Genomic DNA, 26480 nt, shown 5'->3' with positions numbered 1-26480 from the left:
GAGCTTTCGGTGTGAAGGTTGAATGTCCCTTGTGAGAGGGCTGGCCTCTACTTATATAGTGACTGTCTAGTCTCCCAATCCTGGTAGAAGTAGGAGTCCTAGTATGACTCTAATGCAAACCCTAGAAGAATTAGGACCGTGGTAAGCTGTCTTACCAGTGTCCGAATAGGAAGGTGATTCTGATTAGGAGATTAACTTCGAGCAGGAAAGTGATCAGGAATGGGAAGTATTCTGAGGAGATCGTGGGCTCTATACTCACCCATGGACTTGGGAAATGGGCTGGGATTAGGAGGCTCGTGCCCACGTGGTCTGGGCCGGCTACCCATTATACCGAATGGGCCTAACCCGGTAGGGTCATATCAGGATTGGGCTTGGCTTCTTCTTCAGTGTCGCGCCCATTTTCCTATTTGGGCCAAGGACGATTTTTGGCCCTAACTATCCTTAAATCAGAAATTAAATGGATTGTCTTCATAAACATTTAGGAATTTGTGGATGATGTTGCTCTTAGCCTGAGATGAAGCAGCTACAGTATTAGTCCGTCACTGTGAACTCCGGCTGGAAGATGATTCGGTGAAGAAATTTATTTGTTCCGGATTATCCAACAATACTTGGAGAGTTCTTGGAATTGGAATTGGAGAACGGTTCACATTCAAAACCCCCTCAAGTATCTGAACTACTTGACCCATTGTTGGCCTGTGAGTTTCATCATCTTGGATGCACCATACAGCCACTTTACAAATTCTTGAAAGCTCCTCCACATCAGCATTCTCCTCCAGCCTTGTATCTAATAGGCTGAGGACATCACCCCCTTCCGCAATTACGCTTGCAGCCCAAGTTGGGAAGAACTTCATTTTTCCATTTTCTGAATGCTCTGAGTTTCTTTTTCCTGATATAATTTCAAAAAGCATCATCCCATAACTATAAACATCTGCTTTGGCTGTTATGGCCACTCCTGAAATCCATTCTGGAGCAAGATATCCTCTTGTTCCTCTCATGGTTGTTAGGACTCGGCTGAATTCTCTTCCCATCAACTTTGCCAGCCCAAAATCTGCCACTTTTGGACAAAATTCAGCATCTAATAGAATGTTCTCGGGCTTTATGTCACAGTGAATGATGCGATCTCTGCATTTTTCATGGAGATAAGTTAAGCCTCTGGCTATCCCCAGTGCAATTTCATATCTTCTATTCCAATCCAGAACCTCTGAAGTCTTTTCAGGGAAGAGAGTGAAATTCAAAGAACCATTTGGCATGAAATCATAGATCAACAGCCTTTTAGTACCTTCAGAATAGAATCCAATAAGCCGAACTAGATTGACATGTTGGATATTACCTATTGTGCTGACTTCTGTTCGGAATTGCTTCTCTCCTTGGCTCAAACTTTCAAGCGTCTTCACTGCTATGATACTTGAATTGGGTAAAACCCCTTTGAAAACAGAACCAAAACCTCCCCCACCCAATTTTTCTGAGAAATTCTGTGTCGCATTTTGTAAATCTTTGTATGCAAATGCCATTAATGAACCCTCAACTGCGTTGGTTGTTTTGATTGTTTTCTTTCTCCTTCTTAAATATAGAAACATAACAAGGCCTAAGACAACTACAAGTACCACTAAGCCCACAACACCACCAATAACTCTTCCCATTTGGGGACTTGAAACCTCCGAAGCAGCAAGCTTGATATAAAGAGTTACTCCATCTGAGACGCCTTGCTGCACACCCAACAGATTTCCAAACCAAATTGAACACTGATTATCTTCATAGGCATAAGCAGTGCAAGGGCAATTATTCAAGCAGGTTGTTTCACACTCGTTTACACTCCGTACTGCCACAGATTGTGGATTTTCGGGCAATGTCATGTTCGAATTTGTTAAAAATTTATCCCTCTTTCCATTGGCTACACTATTATTTTGACACTGCAGTTGGGTTTTCCTCTCACAACCATTAGAATAATCCCCCAAGTTCTACTCATGCTCTAATTTTGGCTGAAAACCTTGCAAACAATCACAGGACTGAATTTGATCAGTGCAGCACCCAAATGCACCACAATTCCCGTAGACTCCGCATTGTTGTTTGGGTTGGGACCAAAACACAAACCAAGATTTGCTACTATCTAACCAATACCAAGATTTGCTACTATCTAACCAATTCGTTTGCTTAATCTGCCCTGAAAAATGGATATAACATCGAGAAATAATGGTGCTGGTATTTTTCATTGAATATGTAAAATAACTCTCTGTTTCATTGGAAAAATAGCTATAATCGAAGATATAATTTTGTGTCATTTCAGGAACCCACTCGAACAATTTTTTATTCTCGTCCCAAGGTCCACTGAACCAGTACAGTTGAGAATTATTCCACATTATAATAAAAGAATTGGATCCAACTGGGTCTACCTCAAGAGAGAAGAGACCCGGTGCAGGATCTTCTGCATTCTTCCATGAAATGAGGCGTTTGCTTACTTTGGTCTGCTTGTCAAGTTTCATCTTCATTCCAGGGATCAATGTATGGGTTGTGTTATGTAAATCTTCCTAATCTTTAACACACAATCAAGATAAAACAACCACAACAATACACACAGAATTACCGTGGTTCACCTATCCAAGATTGGGTAGGCTACGTCCAAGTTGAGCTACGGAATCAGAGGAGCTCGCTGCACTAATCAATTACAATCAAGAGTTTACACCACAGATCAAAGATCACTCACTCAAGAATACAACACAACCTTTCCCGTAATCCTACCTAGAGAACACAATCAGATTCCCTATTAACTTGAGAGTAAAACCCCTCTCACTTGAATGAAAAACCAAACACTCACTCACCAAGATTACACAGATTGAATGTAACAAGAGAAAAAAAAACCCTTCAGCAATTGCTCTAAAATTCACGAAGAAGAAAAAAACCTTTAGCTCTTTCCCAATTTGTTCCTTTATATAGTGTTGACCAGATTGTTGATTTTCAGCCATTGGATCTGCAGTTGATCAACAGCCAAGATTTAATTCAGCAGCTCCCAAAACGACGTCACTCCACTTATGGCCAAAACAGCACCGTTTCATGTCTTTAACTCAACAATCTCCACCTTGAAGACTTGAAACAGTCATCCTAACAACCATTAATCAGTGCAGCTCACTCAAATCCAAGTCCCTCATCACTCTAATTAATGCTCTAACCTAAGTTACAAACAGCAAATTCAAGCAGTGCTTGAATTTGGCTGCTGTGACTACCTTAGTTCCCATATCAGCTGGATTGTTTTCAGTAGCAATCTTCTTCAAATCAATCTCACCTGAAGCTACCAAGTCCCTCACAAAGTGGTAGCGTACATCCACATGCTTGGTTCTTTCGTGGTAAACCGGATTTTTGCTCAAGTGGATCGCACTCTGGCTGTCTGAGTAGATTGTCACCTTTCCATTTGTCAAATTTGCCTCTAATAGGATTCCCTTTAACCATACTGCCTCCTTGAATACATCCGCAACTGCAATGTACTCGGCTTCTGTCGATGAGAGAGCCACAATGGGTTGTAGTTGTGATTTCCAGCTTATGCAATTTCCTCCAAGGGTAAAGTAATAAGAAGTGGTGGATTTCCTTGTGTCTTTATCACCTGCAAAGTCAGAATCTACAAAACCAACCAAATCAAGTGAAGTATCCCTTTTTCCATATTTAATCCACCCCCAGTGTATTGTTAATGTATTAATCACCCATTTTAAAGCAGTCCAATGTTCAGCCCCGGATTGGACATAAATCTACTTAACATGGATATGGCGAATGATAAATCAGGCTAGTACTAATCATTGAATACATAACAGATCCTACAGCATTAGCATATGGTACAGACTCCATTAATCAATTCAGCATCAGTTTTGGACATTGGTCTTTACTAAAATGAGTGGCTGGCTAAGGCATAGAGACAGCTTTGACCCAGTAATCCCAAATATCAACCAATTTCTGCAAATATGAATGCTGTGGATTTTTAATGCAAAGTTCCTTCTATTTCTATTTAAAACATACCCAAAATTTTCTTAGCAGCCCTAAGTCTTTCATGTCTAAATTCAGAACTAAGTTTACCCTTTAGTTCAATTATTTTATCCTTAGACTTACTTATTAATAACATATATCCACATAGAGCAGCAATAAATGGGCATGTTATCACTCAAAGAGAAATAAAAGCAGCTATCATAATTGTTCTAGTAAACCCTACGTTAACAATGAGTCAAACTTCTTGTACCATTGCTAGGGGATGTTTAAGGCCATACAAGGAATTGTGTAGGTGGGATACATGGTTAGACATTCTAGGATTCACAAAACCAGGGGGCTGACTATGAATATCTTTCCTCTAGATTTCCATGTAAGAATGCAGTGGTTACATTAATTGCTCCAGTTCTAAGGTGTGGTAGCAACTATAGAAAGCATCATCCTAATGGTCTTATACTTTACTACCGGGGAAAAAGCTTCATTGAAGTATACCCTCCTTTGGGTGGAACCTTTGGCTACTAACCTAGCTTTATACCTAGGGGGTCCTGTAAGAGATGCCATCTTTATTTTAAACAACCACTTGCATTGATTATCCTTTTTTTTTCAGGTTAGGAACAAGGGACCAAGTCCCATTACCTCCATGAATGCATTTCCTCCTTCATTGCTGCCCACCATTTGCCTTTGTCCTTTGAATTTGCAGCTTCTTCAAAGGATTCAGGTTCTGTCCTTTGCACCTCAGTACCTCAAGTAGGGCAGTGTAAATTAAATCAGCATAAGAATACCTTGTTGGGGGTCTTACCTCTCTCCTAACTCTGTCCCTTGCAAGTTGATTGTTGCAAGTCTTGTGTGCCTCTGAGGGCTCTTCTGGTTCAACAACTACTTCTTGGGCAGGATCATTTGGCCCGTTTCAGCTTCAGCTGCAGCTTCAGTTTTAGCTGGGGTGATTCGGAGGCTGGACAGTAGGCTCCACCTCAATTTGGGTAATTTCAGTTGAGGTTCTGGAGGATCAGTGGTGTTTGGGGTTGCTCCACCATGATTGGTGCTTTTACATGGGAATACACCTTCATTGAACACTACACCCTGTGACAATGATTTTGATCCCTGAGATCCTTTATCCCACAATCTATAGCCCTTTGTTCCCTCTTGGTACCTAAGAAGACACATTTGGTAGATCTAGGTTTAATTTTCCTCCTACCGTGTGTGCATAGGCTGCACACCCAAAATCCTCAAAGACTTAGATCAGACCTTCTACCAGACCATTTTTCTTCTGGACAGTATAGATATTAGTGTGGAAGGGCTCCTATTCACTAGATAGGCTGTTGTGGTTATGCTTCCCCCCAAAAAGTATTAGGCAGACAGAGGTAAAGAGGAGACACTAACCTCTCCAATAAAGTCTGTTCATCCTCTCACAACAACCCATTTTGCTGAGGGGTTTTTCTAACAGTCTATGCCTTAGGATACCATTCTCTCTACAAAATTATCAAAATCAGTATGCAGAATCTAGACCATTGTCTTCCTCAATGCTTTGACTCTATGATCCACCTGATTCTCACTAGAAGTTTCCACTCTTTGAAATTAACAAGGGCCTGGTCTTTAGACTTAAGAAGAAAAACCCAGACTTTTCTACTATGATCATCAACAAAGAGAGGAAATAACATTTCCTCCATGGGACCTGACCTTTTCAGGTCCCCACAAGTCTGATGAAGGTACTCTAAGCACTTAGTAGCAAGGTGAGTTCCCTTTTGAAACTCCACCTGTGGTTTTCCTAACACACAATTCACAAAAATCTAAAGTAGAAATGTATCTTTACCAAACATCCCTTGGCTATTAAGGACAATTCATCCCTCTTTGGTCATGTGGCCCAACCTTAGGTGCCATTTTTCTGTTACAGAAACATTAGTAGAGACAAGAGCAGAATTATGCACGTTCAGAGTTATAACTACCACAGAGAATGACAAGCCATTTTTCTTTTCTCCTTTAAGGACAAGATTCTCATTTTTGTACACAAACAAACATCCATTTTCAGCTCTATAACTCAACCAGATTCATCTAGAGTCCCTAAGATATAAGTTTCTTTTTGTTCAGGGAAAAATCTGACTTTAGTCAATTTAACCAATTTCCCACCAGTTAACCTTAGTGTAATACTCCTATTCCCTTAACCCCAAATGCATTATTATTACCCATAAAAACAGTTTCATGTCATACGGTTCAAAATTGGAACCAATTTTTATTAGGGCTCATGTGAAAGGAACAACAGAGTCTAACACCCATTCATGTACACAGTCTGATTTTGACACAGTAAGTACTTCAGGCTCTTCTATGTGGGTTTTTGAAGCTATATTACTCTCAGTATTTCCCTGTCTGCTTTTTAATCCATTCAAGCAATTCTTCTTTAAGTGACCTGTTTTATGCAATAAAAGCATTTTCTGTTTTTCCTTTAGGCCTATTGTTTCCTTTACCCTTTTTCTTGTTCTTAAGACCATTATTATACTGTTTCCTTTACTAGATTGACTAGTTTCCCTTTACTCTTTACAAACAAATTGCTTCCATTCCTTCTTTGGGTTTTTAGTTCAAGTTCCTAGCTTTTAAGCTGCTACAATTAAATCTGACTCGGTACAGTCCCTGAGTATTGCAGTGCATTCTTTACAACCAAATAATCATCAGTTAAAGAATTCAGTAAAATCATATAAGACTAGTATCTCCTAGTTCTGATCAGTCCCTTTAAGAAATAAGGTCATTTTTAGAAACTCATCTAGGTTGTCTTCTATAGACTTAGAACTATCATCTTATAAGAAAACAATGCACCCTTTAAAAATGCAAGATTAGGTGCAGATTGTAAAGCGTAAAGTGTTTCGAGTTACCCCACAAGGCAGAGGAGTCTCTAGGCCATCTACTTCCGCAGGACATTGTCGCCAATTCATGATGATTAGGTTGTACGCCTCTTCATCGATTTCTGCCTTTTTCTCAGCTTATCCTAGGCATTCTCAGCATTCTTCTCCAGAGCCAGAGCCACTTGTTATGGGAAAGCAGTGCCTTCATCTTTTTCTTCCAACTACTGAAGTCGATTTTCCATCGTATTGGGTAATCTCATTCTAGTAGTTGTAGACATTTTGTGTGAATTAAGAAACTTCAAGATTCAATCTGATTTAACCCTAAAGGTTCATTCTGATTTCTGACTTAATATCCCCAACGAGACCTAGACTTTAGAACAGATCAAATCAACGAATTTCACCTTCGATTTTACGATTGAGAAACCTAGAGTGCTAAAGAGAGCCTAGACACAAAAGCCCCAAAAATTATTCACAAACCTAGGTTTGCTTAAACTTTCAATTGAACAAATTGCACTCAGAAATCAAACAAGATCTATCTCCAATGCTCTGATACCACTGTTATGTAAATCTTCCTAATCTTTAACACACATCAAGATAAAACAACCACAACAATACACACAGAATACCGTGGTTCACCTATCCATATTGGGTAGGCTACGTCCACGTTGAGCTCCGGAATCAGAGGAGCTCGCTGCATAATCAATTACAATCAAGAGTTTACACCACAGTCAAAGATCACTCACTCAAGAATACAAACAACCTTTCCCGTAATCCTACCTAGAGAACACAATCAGATTCCCTATTAACTTGAGAGTAAAACCCTTCACTTGAATGAAAAAACAAACCCTCACTCACCAAGATACACAGATTGAATGTAACAAGGGAAAAAACCCTTCGCACTTGCTCTAAAATTCACGAAGAAGAAAAAACCTTAGCTCTTTCCCAATTGTTTCTTTATAAGTGTTGACCAGATTGTTGATTTTCAGCCATTGGATCTGCAGTTGATCAACAGCCAAGATTTAATTGCAGCTCCCAAAACGACGTCACTCCACTTATGGCCAAAAGCACCGTTTCATGTCTTCAACTCAACAAGATGAATAGAAGCATTAAATTATGATGTGGCCGTCGGATAATGTTGTGTTGTTATAAAAATCTACATTGTTTGATATACATCATATTTAACCATATAATTTCCTAACATGTTGAATCATTCAACTCATTTCCTAACATTATTTGAACTACCAATGCTTGAAGAAATTAATATTCATGTAAAAAAAAAAAAAAAAATTGGCTTAAAATATTAATATTATTGACAAAAGACAACGGTTTTTCAATTAAAAAATTCATTGGTTTAAAACCGATGTCATTCCCAAAACTTCAGACATCACGTTTTAAAGTTATGTCTTAAAAAAATTTAGCCTTTAAAAAATGATGTACTTGTCAATTTTTGTATTAGTACGATATCTCTAAATTTGTAGTATAAATGCTGCAATGGATACAATTTCTTATCTTTCTGCTTTATTCTTTCTCTATTCTCGTTTTCCTCTTCATTCTTTCTTCGTAAGAAATTAATTACCATGAAGATCAAATAAGTTTGGAGAGATACTTTCATGAACGGATTTGTTCTCTTGATGGTGCACTGCATCAGTTTAAAGTAATTTGTTGTCAGAGAGGTAACTGTATTCTAGTATATTTGTAACGGGTAGATTGCAGAATAGTTTGAATTTGTATTTAAGTCTAAAAGGCTTAGTGAGTTGTTTTATTTTTTCGTCTTCCTTGGGAATAGGACTTTCTAAGTCATCCTAATGTTAGGTTTGAGTTGTTATTCTTTTTGTATATTTGTACTATTTATATATTTCAAGTCTAATGAGAAAGAGTAGTTCAGTTCTACAAAATATTAACTCCTTCATGGTATCAGAGCACTAATTTTTTTTTTCTGAACTCATGGTCAGGGCAAACAACAATTCTTCAGCTTCAACAACACCAAACACTTCCATCCACAACACCAACGAGTCACACAATACTTTAATCAGCATTAACATTGCTACACAAGCTTCTCTCAAACTCACTGGTAATAACTATATCTCCTAGAAGCTTCAATTTTGGACTCTCTTCATAGGATACGATGTACTCAGATATATTGATGGATAGAAACCATGTCTACCTTCAACTATCACTCAGAATGAAACTACAATACAGAATCCGGCTCACATATTCTGGATTTGGCAGGATCAACTAATCCTCAATGCTCTCATCGGTTCTCTCTCTCCTACAATTATCTCATTCATTAATTGCTCTTGCCAACGAGTCTTATGAAGCATAGACTATTCTTGCCAATACATATGTCAACTATCTTTTGGTCACATTAGACCAGTCAAGAACCTGCTCAAAAAGTATTATGAATATCACTGATTTTCTACATTCCATCAAACCCATGCCAATGAACTTGCCATACTAGGAGTACCAGTAGATGAAGAAAATCCTACAAAGAAGATCTTCGATAGACTAGAAGATGACTACAAAGAGCTAGTTCATGTTGTTCAAGCTCGTGCTGATAAGCTCCATGAGAAATTTCTATCATTTGAAGCATCTGTTCAAGCCAACTCAAAATCTAAGGAACATCTCCGAATCATTGCTAATCCTATAAACAAGACAACTACCAACAACACCAATTAGCGGCCACACAAGCCCAACGACAACTAGCTTCCAACCTACTCATCCCTTACGAGTAACACAGTTTAGCACCCTTCTCCAAGCAACATTGGCCGAGCACCCATGGCTACTAATTCAGGTGCTCCACCTCACAATAATCACCTTCGACCATGTCCATATGAGGGATTTTGTCAAATTTGTCGAATTCAAGGTCATACAGCCAAGCGCTGTCCATCATTTCAACTTGTACCAATCTAACCATCTAATACAAGAGCTTCACCACCCAATACTTCGAAAACACATTGGTAACCATAGGCTCACTATGCTGCAAACATCTCTTCCAACAATCCAACTTGGCTATTGGATAGTAGAGCTTCTCATCATGTCACTACATACTTGAGCAACCTATCTCTTCATGCACCTTATAATGGCTCTAATAGTGTTATGATTGGCAATGGCCAAATCTTTCCATTTCTCATACAAGTTCTACCTCTCTTCCAACAACTAACTACCTTTACTTTGAATGATGTTCTTGACATACCAAACATGAAAAAGAATTTAATTTTTATTTCTTAGTTTTGTAATACTAATAATGCATTTGTTGAATTTTTACCTTCTTCTTTTGATGTGAAAGATCGTTGCACAATGGCGATTCTCTCAAAGGGCAGCACCAAGGATGGAATGTATGAGTGGCGGCAGCGAAATCTGTATCGTCCCAATTCTTGTCTTTTCTCATGTCAAAACTACATCATTAAATTGGCATCATCATTTAGGACAACCGGCTTTTCCTATTTTGAAACACATTATTTTTAGTTATCATTTGAATTCTTCTTCTCCTATAACAAAAGAATTCTCGTGCAATGCATGTCTTAGTAATAAAAGTCATAAGTTGTCTTTTTTCTACTTCCTTTCTTATCTGTACTCCATCTCTTGAAATAATCTTTTCTAATGTTTGGACTTTTTCCATTGTATCACAAGATGGGTTCAAATACTATGTCATATTTGTTGATCATTTTACAAAATACATATGGTTTTATCCACTGAAAATAAAATCTAAAGTTCAAGAAGTTTTCAAACATTACAAAGCTATTGTGGAAAATTATTTTAAACACAAAATTATCACTCTTTATTCATATAATGGGGGAGAATATAAGGATCTCAAAGATTATCTTTCTCTAAGTGACATCTCTCACTTAATTACCCTACCACATACACCTTAACATAATGTCTACTTTGAAAGATGACAACATCGTGTTGTTGAAACTGGCCTCACATTATTTTCTCATGCTTCTGTTCTAACTCAACACTGTAAGACTTGTGCTTAGTATTGCAGTGAGTAATGGCTTGACAATTCGACAATTGGATATTAATAATGCGTTTCGTCAAGGTAGACTCTTTGAAAATGTTTTTATGGCTCAATCTCCTAGCTTTGTGGATTCTGATCACCTCACATACATAGGCAAACTCCACAAAGATACCTATGGTCTCAAGCAAGCTCCTCGAGCTTGGTATAATGAATTGTGCCAATTTCTCTTGGACATCAAATTCAAGAATTCACACTTAGATACATCTCTTTGTTCTCAAAAGTAGCCATCATCTCTTGTATCTATTATTGTATGTTGATGACATTGTCTTAATTGGTAACAGTGATGATTTGTATCTCAATTTGACAATTGTCTTACTAAATGCATATCTCTAAAAGATCTTAGTTTACTATCTTACCTTCTTAGAGTTGAAGTTCTCTCTCATTGTCATGGCATTTTTCCCTCACAATGAAGATATATCCAAAACTTGCTTAAAAGGACAAATATGGAGGATGCCATCATGTTCGTTACTCCATTGCCAACCAGTTCATCAGTAGTCTCCTCCACCTCTAGGTCTCTTCTATCTAATCCTATTAAATATCATGCTATAGTGGGAAGCCTCTAGTATCTTTCTCTCACTTGTATGATATTTCTTTTATAGTTAATAAAATGTCTTATTTTAAGCACAACCCAACCACTGATCATTAAGTTCTTGTTAAGCACATCTTGTGGTATCTTTGTGGCACATTGGACGAAGAACTTCTACTCTACTGTGATTCTCCTTTATAACTTCATGGTTTCTCATATTCTCTTTATGTGTTCTTCGATGCAGATTAGGCTGGAAATAAAGATGATTATTCTTCCATTAGTGCCTACCTTGTTTATCTTGGTTGGAACCTTATTTCTTGGAGTTCAAAGAAGCAACAAACCATTGCTCGATCTTCCACCAAGGTCAAGTATCGCTCTATTATGCCTAATGTTGTTGAGTTTCACTAGGTCTACTCCTTGCTTATAGAACTTAGTGTTATCCTACAAATTTCTCCCATTATCTATTTTGACAATTTTGGTACCAATAAGTTAAGCTCCAATCCTATTTTTCACACTTGTATGAAACATGTAGTTGATTATCATTTCATCTGAGATCATATACAGTCGGGTCTACTTCATGTGGCTCATGTCTCTTTTGCTGACCAACTTGCAGATCTTCTCACCAAACCATTATCTACTTCTTAGTTTCAATTGTTATGAGACAAGATTGACCTCTCCCCTCATGGACTATCTTGATGTGGCATGTAGGAGATGTAATTGTATTCTGGTATATTTATAATGGGTTGAATGCAAATTGTACTTAAGTTTAAAAGGCTTAGTGAGCTGTTTTTGTTTTGGTCTTCCTTAGGAATATGAATCTCTAAGTCATCCTGATGTATAGGTGTGAGTTTTTATTCTTGTTGTACATTTGTACTATTTATCCATTTCAATTCTAATGAGAAAGAGTAGTTCAATTCCATAAAATATTAACTCCTTTATTTGCGTGGACACTGACTTTTCTTCGCAACATGCCCAGACATGCACTTGATCATATCTGTTATGCTAATAAAAACTAACAAAATTATTCTACTCAGCATCTCGTTATGGGATGAAAAGGGCAATGGGATTATACATGGGAGTTTATTTTTGCAGACTTTGACATGGAGAAAGACTTCTTATATGGAGACATACAACCAATTTCTTAACAAGCATGGACATGACTTTAAAGATGAGATTCCCATGCAAAAATTTATGCCTAGTTTTTAGTAGTTTTGTCCACACATAACCACAATCTCTTCAACATGTTCTATATCATGTTTCTTTTTTGCTTAAATTATTAACTAATAGCTGTCCTTTGCCAAAAATAGATAAAGCTTTTGCAGAGATAGTTGATGCTCATTTTATTTTACACTATTAAGGCCCACTATAGGGTGAATAGGGTTATAACAACTTACAAAAGTATTAGCAATCAAGCCAATAGATGAGCCTCACAACGCCAGTTCAAATAGATAGTTTTTTAATTGTGGCTATATATGCAAGAATGTCAAAGTGTTATGAGTTTAAAGAAGAAGTTTTGGATGGATTTATTAATGGGATAACAAGAAGGTTCAAAAGGATGCCAACTAAAATTATTGTCCCATGTTTTAGCCAACCAATAATGCCTTATGAACCAGCAACATATTGCCATTATGGTAGACCATTTGAATATCATCATCCTTTTGGTGCTTTTGTTTGTGTTCTCATGCAAATTATGCCTCACATTCCTATGCAAATTATACCTCATTGATGTAAAATAATTAAATTTCAAATAGATATCAATAATAGTTTTACTGAGTAAATTTTGATTTTATTGTTTTTCTAGTTAATAATTGAGTAATACTACATAAACAACATTTTTATACAACATTATGTAAGAAAATATGATTGGCTAATTTTAAATTAAAATTAAAATTTCATCCAATCATTTTTTGTCACATAATATTGTATGAGAATTTTGTATGTGTAGTATTATTCTTAATAATTTCTCTTGTTATATTGATCTTAAACATTTTATTAAGTCTAATTTTATAATGGGTATAGTTGTATGTAACTGTATTATGGTATATTTGTAACGGCTAGATTGTAGAATAGTTATAATTTAGTATTTAAGTTTAAAAGGCTTAGTGAGCTGTTTTTGTTTTGGTCTTCCTTTGGAATGGACTCTTTGAATCATCCTGATGTATAGGTGTGAATTGTTATTCTCGTTGTACATTTGTACTATTTATACATTTTAATTCTAATGAGAAAGAGTAGTTTAGTTCAACAAAATATTTACTCCTTTATTTGTTTGGACACTGATTTTTATGCCTAATTTTTAGTAGTTTCGTCCACACATAACCACAATGTCTTTAAATGTGTTAATTTCATGTTTTATATGATTTTGTTTTTTTTCTTAAACTATTAACTAATTAATAACAGTCATTTGCCAAAAACAAATAAAGCTTCTGCGAAGATAGTTGTTGCTTATTTTCAAAGTTTTTCGACATTAAAGTTGTAACAAAACACTTTTAAGGCCTACTAGAGGGTGAATAGGGTTATCAAAACTTGCAAAAATATTAACAATCAAGTCGATAGGTGAGCCTCACAACATTGGTTCAAATAACTAGTTTATTAACTATGGCTATTTATGCAAGAATGACAAAGTGTTATGAGTTTAAAGAAGAAGTTTTGGATGGATTTATTTATGGGATAACAAGAAGGTTCAAAATGATGCCAGCTAAAATTATTGTCCCACATTTTAGCTAACTAATAATGCCTCATGAACCGCCAACTGTTTACCATTATGGCAGACCTGTTGAATATCACCATCCTTTTGGTAGGGGTTTAAAATTAGCCTTTATCCGAACAAAACATGGTAATTGAACTAAACCAAAACAAATTTTTCAAGTACCCGAAAATTTAAGTCAGGTTTGGGTAGTAGTTTACTAGGTACCCAAACTTTTGGTTTGGGTTTCGGGTCAATTTAAAAATTAAACTGGGTAACCAAAACCCAGTTTAATTAAAAAAACCTAAAACATAAAAGCCCCAAATCAATTTAACTTAAGAACAAAAGCAAGTTATCTTCTCCTAATCTTCTCTAGTTCACAACTTCGCATCTTCTTCTAATCTTCTCTAGTTCGCAACGGATCAATATGAGATTGATTGGAGTCATTTAAGTTTTGTCCAGTACTTATTTAATTTTGTGTTGTTTTTGGCTGAGATTGCCTGAAATTAAAGGGGAAATTGTATCTCATAGACTATAAGTCATGAACATGGTGGCTACAACTGTGCTTGGTTTGCACTTGAGTTGCTGTTTGAGTTGTTATCATTGCTTTGTTAGTGGAGAAGTGTAACGCCCCACTTGAGGTACATAGTTAAGTTATGGTGTATTGCTTAAATGTTTATTGTTTTGTTTTTATTTGGGTCGATATATTGTTAATATTGGTTGGTTGGCACTTAGTTGAATTTTTGTTAAAGTTATTTTGCGAAAAATGTAGAGAAAATCCCTCAAACTTTCATTAGGGTAAAATGGTCTTTTCACTCAAAATTAGTTGAACTTGTGAGGAGTGAAAAGAGATAGAATTTAATAGAGAATGCATTAAAAATGAGGGCATTATTGTAATTGACTAAGGGACATAGATGGAATTTCTAAGAAAGAGCAAGGGCAAAATGGGAAAGTGTGGTTATAAATTAAAGTGTTAAGGGTTTGAAACCCTCATTTTCGTTCATATCCCCCCCCACAGTCCCCTCCTTTTTTCTCCAAATTTTCATTCACTTTTCCAAGAATTTGAGGCTTTGAGTAGATTTTCAAGGGTTTTGATTCAAGCATCAAAAGGTAAGGAATCAAGCTCTTAATCTAGATTTATTTGTGTAAAGGTTGAGTTCTTATGAAGTTTTGCTTAGGGTTAAGAGAAGTTAATCCAACAAGAATAGAGAGCTTAGGAGGACTACTCAAGCACAAGGTAAGAAATCCACTCAAAATCCAACTCAACTAAATTTAAGAATTCAGTGAGTTAGATTTCTTCTAATATGCATATGGTTTGATTATTGAGAAATTGAGATGAGATTTGATGAGATTATGCTTGTTGTTGGATATATTTGAATATGAGAAGTATTAGAGATTTTTGATGTGGGTTGAATTGGAAGAATTGGAGAAATTTTTGTGAGTGTGTTTTGCCATGTAGGTATGTGATGCTACAAGAGATTTTTTTTCTCTCATTTTGGATTGTTGAGAACTAAATAGAATGATAATTGAATTAGGGTTTGTTTATGCACAATTTGTTGATGAAATGCCTAAGTGAAAACATGTTACCAAACTGCCCTGTCATAGGTCGTGACTTTCTGAGTGATTTTTGGACATCTTAACGGATTGAACTGGTTTAGACCAAAACATAAAAGTTGTACCCCTGCCTCAAGCTTTAAAACGAGACCAAAATCGTAGCAATCCGAGGTGTATAACTCAAGTATGCCTTCTTGAGTGTGACCTGCGCAGAATAACAGTTTTGATGTAATATTGCATTTGTGCATTTCAAAAGTGCATTAGTGAAACTTAAGCATGAACCATCCTTATGTATTAATTGTGGCATTAAGTAGTTTAGAAGAGTAGAGAACTTTGTGAATGGCTACTCTAAAAGTAAAGAGAAGAGAGAAATCTAAGATGGGTTGGTGCTTTGTGAACTCCCACCGGAAGTCAGAAGAGTGGGTTGGTGCTTTGTGAACTCCACCCGGCCGTGCCTCCGGTAAGATGAGGCCATGACATTCTAGTGAGAAAGAATGAGAAAATATAAGAATAATAGGGAAGGAAAGAGTGAAGTCCGAAGAGTGGGTGGGTGCTTTGTGATCTCCACTCAGCCGTGCCTCCGTAGATAGGCCGTGACATACAACAGAAATTAATAGAAAAGAGCTATGTGAAAGAGAAACGAGAGAAAATAAATGAGATGAGAAAAGTGTAGGAAAGAATAAAAAAGAGTTACGATAGACGAGTAGAGATTTACTTCTGAGCATTATTTTGGCTCACCCCGTTGTTTTTTCTTTGTGTTTGCAGATCTAGTGAGGACGCGGTCGGATGGGCATCGGCAGCGAGGAGTAATAGCTACACTGTCCACTGTTTTTGATAACTTTTACTTATGATGCCTTACTTTGTATAAGATGATAAATGTATTAAAAGAAAATTGGGCCCATTTACTTTTGCTAATAAATATTTTACTTGATGTATTTCTATACGATCCTACTATAGCAGTTATTACAAAAGCCTCTAGTGTATAATTTTCTTTACTTGACAAACCTGATGTGGTAGTTCAGTTTTTCGATAGAATGTGCAAATGAGAAAATTTTGTGTCTTGGCACCCATAGTTGTTCTCAATATCAAATTTGAAATTCTTTGAACAACTTACTTGATCATGCAACCTAGTTAGTAAAAATGCGTATTATATGCGAATTAATATGGACAGCCGTATAATTCGCGTATAAAACGCACGAATACGTATTTATACAAAATCTGCCGAATTATACGCGTATTTTAAGCCCTCGCGAATAATTCGCGAATATTCGCGAATTATTCGCGAATTATTGAAAAAAAAAAACAAAAGGTTTAGGCCCCAAAACGACTCGTTTTGTAGGTTTTTACAAAATTAAAGCAGATCTCGGCTTCAGTTCTTCAACTTTCTTTTCGTTCTTCCTTACTTCAGCTCTTCTTCAGCAGTTCAGCTTTTCTTCCTCAAATCTGCACGTTTTCAGCTTTTCTTCATCTCTTGTTTTCTTTCCAAGCTTCAACTTCAACTTCAAGGTACACACCTAACACTTGTTCTCTTCTCTTTGGTGGATTGATGGATTTGTTATGGTAATGGATTGCTGGATTTGTTTGGGTATTGTATTTTTGGTATATGGTAATGGATTTGTTTGGGTATTGCTGGATTTGTTATGGTAATGGATTGATGGATTTGTTATGGTAATGGATTGCTGAATGCTGGATTTGTTTGGGTATTGTATTTTTGGTATATGTTTTGCCGTTTGATGATTTGCTTATAATCCTGCACATTCTTACTGTTTCCACTACTTGCTTGCTGGAAATAATGATGGTATTGGAATGTTAGCATTAGCTTTCTTTGTATGATTCTGGATTCATAAATACAAGTCTTTGGGATTTTGTCTTCTTTGTTTTGCTCTGTTTGTAAGTAATCATCAGTTGTGAGAGGTTTTGTTTCTGCGTATTGGTTTTTGTCATGAATTCTGCACTATTTGAGTGATTCCTTTGTTGGGGATCTTCCAAAGATTATTGGGTATAAGCCGTATAAGTTACTGAACCAAGTTACTGAACCATGGAGAACAAGTGCGCAATCAAGAAAGATGTTACTGAACGTCTGAACCAAATTATAAAATTTAGAGAAAAATATTTCATTCACTTTATTAAAGTGCCTGTTTTGAGAGAATAGAACATGGTTTATTGATTTCATTTTCGCAGCCTTGTTTTGAGAGAATAGAAGAACCAAAATTTTAGTTTTTATTTTTTAGTAATAATAATATATAGGAATATTGAAGTGTGTTGGATTTCAAATTTTCATGTAGTGCATAACTGGATCTATGGCTGGAAAAGCAAGAATATATCAATACCAAACATCAAGTGGGGTCTGCCTCATAATTATTCAAAGTAGAGAAATTAAGATGATTAGATGGTTGTAAGACAATTGAATCATACTTTTACCTTATTAACATTTCTTAAAACTTCTTGAGAAAGATACATTGAATACTAAACGTGCATACATTGTTTAACATAAAGATGGTAGAGTACTCCACAAACCCTCTGTATTATTCATGTGTATGTAGACATTGTCGATTACATAAACCCTTGGCCCTCTCATTTTTTTCTTTGATTGCCTCATCTGCCTTATTTGTAAAAATCCATTAAAAATCAAGAAGACTTGGGAAATCAATTAAGCAACTTTATTTATGTGAAAGGGGACTATTTTGTTTTGTTCATGCATGTGAGAGGTAAAAATCGCTTAGCACTTTATGATTTTCTTTCACTCATAACAGCATCCTTATCTTTCCCATAAATTTCTATCACTTGATAGATGAATGGCTAGCTGGTGAATATTGCATTAGGAGAAATAATTGCAACCATCACAAGCTGTATGATNCCCCCCCCCCCCCCCCCCCGCCCCCCCTTTCCTTCCTCTTTTTCTGTTGGCACCTTTAGATTTGTGTAAATTTGGCTTGTTTTGATGCTCCAAACTGATTTTTTCTTTTGTTTGTCACCATAAGTTTTCGAGCTTGCTACTTGTCTTGTTTTGTTTTGCTTTGTCAACTTTTGAATTACTTGTGTTTTTTTGGATGTGCATTGAATCCAAATATGATTTTTAATTGCTTTGTCGGAATTAAAGTAGCAAATTCGGTTTAGAAACTGAGTACCTGATAATCGAACTGAAAATTCGAGTGCCCTAAAAACCCGTTCAATTATCGAGTACACTTATAGAGATACCTGAATATTTGGGTCGGGTTGAGTTAGCAAATTGCAAAACTGGTTTGGGTACTTGGTTTTGCACAACCCTTTTGTTCGTGTTCTCATGCAAATTATGCCTCACATTCCTATGCAAATTATACCTCATGGATGTAAAAGAATTAAATTTCAGATAGATATCAATAATACTTTTACTTAATAAATTTTGATTCTATTGTTTTTTTGGTTAATTAATCGTCTTGTTATATTGATGTTAAACATTTTATTAAGTTTAATTTTGTAATGGGCTATGTAACTGTAATCGTATTCTTGATTTCTTGATTAATAATAGTTTTACTTTACTGGACATATTCTGGTATATTTGTAACGGGTAGATTGCAAAATAGTTTGAATTTTGTATTTAAGTATAAAAGGCTTAGTGAGTTGTTTTTGTTTTGGTATTCTTTAGAAATACGACTCTTCGAGTCATCCTGATGTATAGGTGTTTGGGCAAAAAATCATACTAGACTTGTCAAGCCCAATAACGAAATGCATAAAAAATACAATCCAGTGCCTTAACCCAATCCCAGTTAAGCCTACGCTTAAATCCATTTTACGGATTGACCATCCTATGGGATGACTCATTTTGTAAGAAAGAACATTCTATGGGTCAGCCCATTCTATGAGCTGGACTACAACACAAGTCAGCCATCTCTACGAGCTAAGCTACTATACCAGTTAGACCTCTCTACGATCAAGGTCACCCTACAAACTGAGCCAACTTATGCTTTGGCCATTCCATGAGTTAGGCCTTCCTACAGATTAAGCTAAATTGGGCTCCAACCCATTGGCCCACATTCGTCCCAAAATAGGAATTAGAATCCTATCAACTTCTTAGTTCATTCAAGATCCAAAATCTTACATAAATTAGTATTCTAAAACTGATAAAGGCAAGGAACAAGAGTTCCTTCCTAATTCGACCTCTCATACCAAGTAGGACTTAGAGTTCTACTAGGATTCAAGCCTCTCATTATGGATGAACAGATAACCAATAGCTTTCGCTATCAAAGTTCTTGCTGTCAAGAACTATCATCTCTCATGTCGTAAAACTTAATTCCGACTAACTTTACCACCCCTAGCCTTCGCAAAGCTGTGCTCCGACCATTTTGGCATAATCCTGCCCTAGCCGCACCATTACGGTAAACCCTTTCCCGCTCTCAACCCTCATTAAAATACCTTTAGCCGTGTTAACTTGAACATCGGAGTGTCTATCGCAGACACCACACTAATGTCCCCCGAACCTTCACATTCGTTCTTTCTCTCTTTGCATGTTCATCTAATTGTCAACAGCTCGTTACTCACAAGATTTGTCCCTTCCAAATCAACCATAGATTTTATCATCTACAATGTGAGTTGTTATTCTTGTTGTACGTTTGTACTATTAATACATTTCAATTCTAATGAGAAAGAGTAGTTTAGTTCCACAAAATATTATCTCCTTGATTTTCTTGGACACTGGGTTTTCTTTGCAACATTCATAGACATGTACTTGATTATATCTGTTATGTTGATCCACAATACAATGTAATCAATACCAAAATTATTCTACTCAGCATCACATTATGGGATGAAAAGAGCAATGGGACTATGCATAGGAGTTTATTTTTGTAGACTTTGACATGGAGAAAGACTTCATATGTAGAGACATCCAGTCAACTTCTTGACAAGCATGGACTTGACCTTAAAGGATGGGATTCCCATGCAAAATTTTATGCTTAATGTTTAGTAGTTTTGTCCACACATAACCACAATCTCTTCAAATAGGTTACTTTTCATGTTCTATATGATTTTGCTTTTTTGCTTAAGCTATTAACTAATAACCATCCTTTGCCAAAAACAGATAAAGCTTTTGTGGAGATAGTTGTTGCTTATTTTTAAAAAGTTTTCGACATTAAAGTTGTAGCAAAACATTGTTAAGGCCTACTAGAGGGTGAATAGGGTTATCAAAACTTGCAAAAATATTAACAACCAAGCCAATAAGTGAGCCTCACAATGCTGGTTCAAATAGCTTGTTTATTAATTGTGGCTATATATGCAAGAATGAAAAGTGTTATGTGTTTAAAGAAGAAGTTTTGGATGGATTTGCCATCTTGAAAGCCAATTTTCAGCTATTTTACTCATCGAAAATCACCAGTCTTAGCACCATAAGAACCCTCACACTCTCCTAAAAAAAACCATCCATCCATCCACCACAATGCTCCACTCACCGTTTTATGTCCATAACCTGCTTCCACCTTGCACAAAAATCACATTTTGTGACCTTAACCCACTGCAATTTGCTAGTTTTTTGCGTTAAATTGTTGTTTGGTTGATTGATTTGTTGTTGATTGTTTATGTCAAGTTTCTCGATCGTCGGTCATCCCCTTTAGCCCTAAAACCTTTATGCCTCACCACGCCTACCACCTATTCACTAAAATTCCCCAATCAAAACCTAGAAACCCTAAGCCCACTAGGTCAACGCGCAAAGCCAACTTGCACATGTCCTACCCTACCCAACTCCCAAACACTCTATTAGCCATCTGAAACACTTCTCACATGCCAACCACCACTTCCATACATCTGCCCCCCACCGAAGCACCACCTCTCGCCACCAAATCCCAACACTACCCCTAACAACCTCCCATACAACCAATATGAAGAAAACAAAAAAGGGTTGCTACACAAAAGAAGAACTAAAGAAGAAGAAGAAGAAAAGATTTTAGATGATTTTTAATTTATCTTTAATCCGGTTTGGTTTAGGTACCCAGATTTTTACAAATTCAAACTGGTAGCCAAACTGAAAATTCGGGTTTCTTCTTATTACAACCCAAAACCAAACCAAATTTTCAGGTATCCGATATCTTCGATTCCGCCTGGTTTGGTTACCGTTTTAGTATTGGGTTCCAGGTTTTTTTGCACAGCCCTATGACTCATGACAAATCAAACCATTTAAATATCAATCAATTTGCAAATAAGAGTTTTTATTCATAATTTGTTTATGTAACATTACTGATTTATGAGAAAGAAACACTGTAATTAGCAAAGGTTATGCAAAGCTACACCAATAATTGGGTTAAAACTTTTCACATACATCGAGAAGCACCTTTTTGTCGCCGCTATAGAGTAGGGGTATGCAAGAATTTAGAGTAGAACTAGAACCGATGGGTACCTAGATTCTAGTTCCAGTTCATACTCGGAACCGGCCCTTATAAGGTTGGATCTAGTTCTCAAAAATTGGACCGTCTTGTCCATTCCACTTTCAGTTCCAGAACCACTATAGGAACCAAAACTGAAACTGGGAACTAAACCAAAACCTAGATCTAGGTACCCAACAGGATCTGTTTGAGCACCTTGGACTAAAAAATTCATTAAAAATTGGGGTCTTATTTTACTTTTACATATCAAGATTATGATTTGGAGAAAAAATAAAAATCTTCTTCTTCCGTTGGTCTACTCTAACCTACCTCTCACTCTCAATCGAAATCGTCAAATCGTCGGCTGCCATTCTCCCCTATACACAAAAGGTTGCTGATTCACTTTATTCTGACAAAGGTATTCACCAAATTTTAATTTTTTTTAATTAGGGTTTTCAATTTATTGATTTGTCTAACTCTTGTAAGTAATTGCATGATGGTTCATATCTTAAGAAGGTAATCAAAGACTGAGTTATTGAGCCATTTGAAAGGTTTGAAAGCAGAGCTCGCTCTTCTCTAAGTGCAATCATTGTAGGGTGTATTTGTAATTTCTATAAATAGTTGGGTGATTTGTAATTTTTACAAGGTATATTTGTCATTTTTGTGAATAATAGGGGTATTCATAATTTTTTTGGGTACCCGGAACTGGAACTGAAACAAGAACCTTTGTTTCTAGTTTCGATTCCAGGCATTTAGAAACTAGAACCAGCCAATTTTGGTTCCGACTCCAAATCCTAAGAATCGGCCAGTTTTGGTTTTGATTCTGGTTCTATTTTCAAATCCCACAAATCGGCCAATTCCACTTTTGGTTTTAGTTCCATGGGATTTGGGCAAGTACCCTGACCCGCCCGCCCCTACTATAGAGTCTCGTATTGATTTGTTTAACCAATGTAGGTAACCCAACCAAGTTATCGTTTACCTGTATTAAGCATAAAATGAGAACCGAGACAAAAAAAAAAATGAAACATGTAATATTTGGAGTGCTAAATAAAACCCAACAGAAGAAAAGAAAATAAATTCACACATTAAGAAAATTAATAAATTTATTATAATTTTAAATAAAGAACTCCAAATCAATAATTTTGAATTTTGATCACCAATTATTTCGATAATCAATCTTAATCATTATTGACTATCATAATTACAAAACTATCCTAATAAAATTACCATTAAATAAAACATCTAAATGTAAACCCTAACCCTATTCCTAGATACCGCATGAAAAAACTTATTAAAAAAAAAAAAAATCAAGAATATAGAAAGAACAAGAAGAAGACATGAACAATAGTATATTTAACTTTTAAAATTTCTTTAAACGTTAATTTCAACAAATTTTTTTTTTAATGTATATAATTATTATACTGTTTTATTAATTTGAAAAAAAAATATTGTATTTGAATTTTGAATCTTTCCTTCTCTTCACTTATATTTCTATAACTTGTTAATCGGAGGCATTTGAAATAGAATTGTTTGTTTCCAGATACAACCACAAAATCGTTACAGAATTAGAAAACACTTTTTTTTAATTGTTTTTTGAAAACATTTTCTAATTTGGACATGGTCTTATATTGTATGAGTCTAACTCAGTATCAAAAGCTAGTATCATCAGAAACACTGATCCTTTCATCTCCAACAACTGCATCTTGTCCGCCGGATGTGAACTTGCACTCATTTGCATGAATTCTTCTATACATGTTCATTGGCGGTATAAAAAAACCCTTGATTTATCCAACACTGTCAGCTCCAATGTAGTATTCCTTTCGGAACAATTGGGGAAAATTCTTCATCATTCTTGTCGTAGATGAAGTTTTGACTGCCTCCTAATCCATTTTCCAACCCCTGAATTCGTTTTAACCCAACAAATAAATGTAGCAATGTGTAAGTACATTAATTTCACCACAAATCGCAAACACCATTACCTTATATTTTTGCTTAATGCATCATAGAGATATTATGTAACATGCAGGTCTAATCGTGCAGATATTATTTTGAGCTTCATGAGTTTTTTTTTTTTTTTTTTTTTTTTTTTTTTTTTTTTTTTTTGCCCAAAGAAATCTATTTATTTGACATATGGTAGATCCACATTCGTTAGAAACATAGGATGTGACGATAGAGATCTAATCCTTCTCTTGCGGATAACTTCTTTCGACGACTAATGACATCATAAACATACAGTCTTGTCGGATCGAGTACTGTTGAAATAGTGTTACAACTATTACACATGCCGGGGAAAGTAAAGTGTTTTTCCGAAGGACAAAGAGGCTACCTTGATTACTCTTAGGCCTTCCTTATTCATTTGTAATGAAACTATGCATACGCAGGACCCATAATGATCCCTTATGGGTGCTAACCATCATAACTTTTGACATCCATTGTTGAAATGAGCCTGCAAACTGAGTTTCAAAATCATATCGCACCATGCTTGCACAGACTTGTGAATCTCACCAAAGATTTTGTAGGAAGCCTCATGATACATCATTGAATAACTTGAGGCAGATAAAACTTTTTCTTTCTTCTTTTTTGTAAGATTTGAAGTTGATTTCTTCTTCCAATTCCTGGAATTTGTATCTGCTAAAAAAAAAAAAAAAAAAAAAAAATGCAGCCCATTACAAGAATAGGAGACTTGATGTTGAAAACCTAAAAGACTCATCTTAAATTGGCTGAATATAATCACGATTTAGTACTTAATAATATGATTAGAAGCAAAACTAGGTATTAATTAGGTTTAAACAATCAATCACAGCAATCTTAAATAAAGAGTATTATGAAATTAAAATCATATAAATTACTTCTCTCCACACTAAATGTACAAATTCAACAATAAAGATGGGCACAAAATCATAGAGTGTGTACAATTGTTACCTTAAAATCTACACGACAAACTAAAGCAAGCAGGAAGGTGAAGCATCACACTGTACTTGTAATATTGAGGATAGGAGATTTTTATTCAACCCTAAATTTTCTACTATACGGCTCTAAAATGAGCAATAAAACCTACTTTTTTAGTTTTTATTTATTCATCCTTCTCTGTCAATAATTATAACTTACCCCTTAATAAAGTCTCCTGTTAATTTTTGTAACACCCCTCTTCTAAATTTGTAGGAATTTTAGGTTTACTTTATACGTGACAAATGGGACACAGACCTACGAACGTAACGTGAATTTATTAGTTAAGATAGTTTGGATTTAGGTTAATTTTGTACTATCCATGCAAGTTCAACAAAAAAAGTAAAAGCTACAAGAATCAAAGCAAAAAAGCACTATTAAGTAGTGTGATGGTAAAAAAAGAAATAAACTCTAAAGTTCTTGAGTTTCGTCCCCAAACTCATAATGATGTCAATAATTCTTACTCAGTTGATAATTCTAAGAACTTGGAAGATTAATAGAGATACGCACAAGCTGGTCCGGACACCTTTGATGATCAAAAGGAAAAAAAACCAAAGCAACACAATATATATTCATTTATTTATTATTCGTACACCCTAAGACTTTTTCATTATGTTTTCCGTTATTTAATGATAGTTAAATATATCCAAAACTATCACAAACTATCAAAATTTTGATATTGCCATGATCCAAATTATATGTTTTTCTGACTAGTGATTGATTTTATAAATATTACTTTGAGAGTCAAAAGAACACGTATTATGTCCAATGTTTCATCATGTGGATAACATCTAATATCAGCTACTACTTCTACGTTAATACTACACACAACTTAGTTACCAGTTCGGTAACGTTACCTGGCCATATTGGCATCCCAGCTTACTATATTGAGGAAAAACAAAAGTAACATAAACCAAAACTGGGGGCGATAGCTCAGCCACTAGATCTTCTTTTGACATACCTTCAATTATAAGAAAACCAATCCATTAAACTATAACTGGACTCATGTCAAGAGGATGGGAGATCACAAAATTAAGAGATCAATTGAAACTGTAATTCCCTTTATAGTAACTTCTTCATAGTTTTGGACTTACTCAACGGTTTTTCATCCCATGCATGATCGAAAACGTAAATTGACAATAACAGATTCATTATCGATGGCATCAGTTTCCTGATTAACCATATTGAACCAGTAGAGCTCAATTTCTTTTGCACGAGTCGATGTAGAAGGTGTTGAATCCAACTCCTCAAAACCACCTTTGGATGAAAAGCTTAGAAAGAGAGAGTTTATGTTGCTTAAGATCCAAAAGCTTCGAACTGCAATCTATTCAGAAGCCATATGTCTTTATCAGGTATGATGACATCAGACAAACTGATCCTTTCATCTCCAACAACTGCATCCTGTTCGACGACCACGAGGCGAACCAGTATATTGTTCAGTGTAATCTTCTGTTACAAATGTAGGTGTAAAGATTAAGGGATTAACTCCTAAATCTGGTAGTACTAATTGAGCTTCCAATAGTAACATTCCTTTCACAACATTGGAGATAAAAAAAACAAAAATTGGTCATCATTCTGCTGAACGCATACATGAAGTTTTGACCGCCCTCCATAATCCACTTTCCAACCA

At 35.7% G+C, this 26480-nt stretch overlaps 1 pseudogene; it reads right to left on the bottom strand.

Moving 5' to 3' along the window:
• Nucleotides 1-446: 446 nt before the first annotated feature.
• LOC116115813 lies at nt 447-2960 on the bottom strand (annotated as a pseudogene).
• Between the last annotated feature and the right edge of the window lie 23520 nt (nt 2961-26480).

This window comes from Pistacia vera, unplaced genomic scaffold (assembly GCF_008641045.1).
Source record: "Pistacia vera cultivar Batoury unplaced genomic scaffold, PisVer_v2 Contig754, whole genome shotgun sequence".
In the NCBI taxonomy this organism is placed as follows: domain Eukaryota; kingdom Viridiplantae; phylum Streptophyta; class Magnoliopsida; order Sapindales; family Anacardiaceae; genus Pistacia; species Pistacia vera.
Note: the sequence above shows the minus strand (reverse complement) of the source record. Positions and strands in the feature narration are given on the sequence as shown.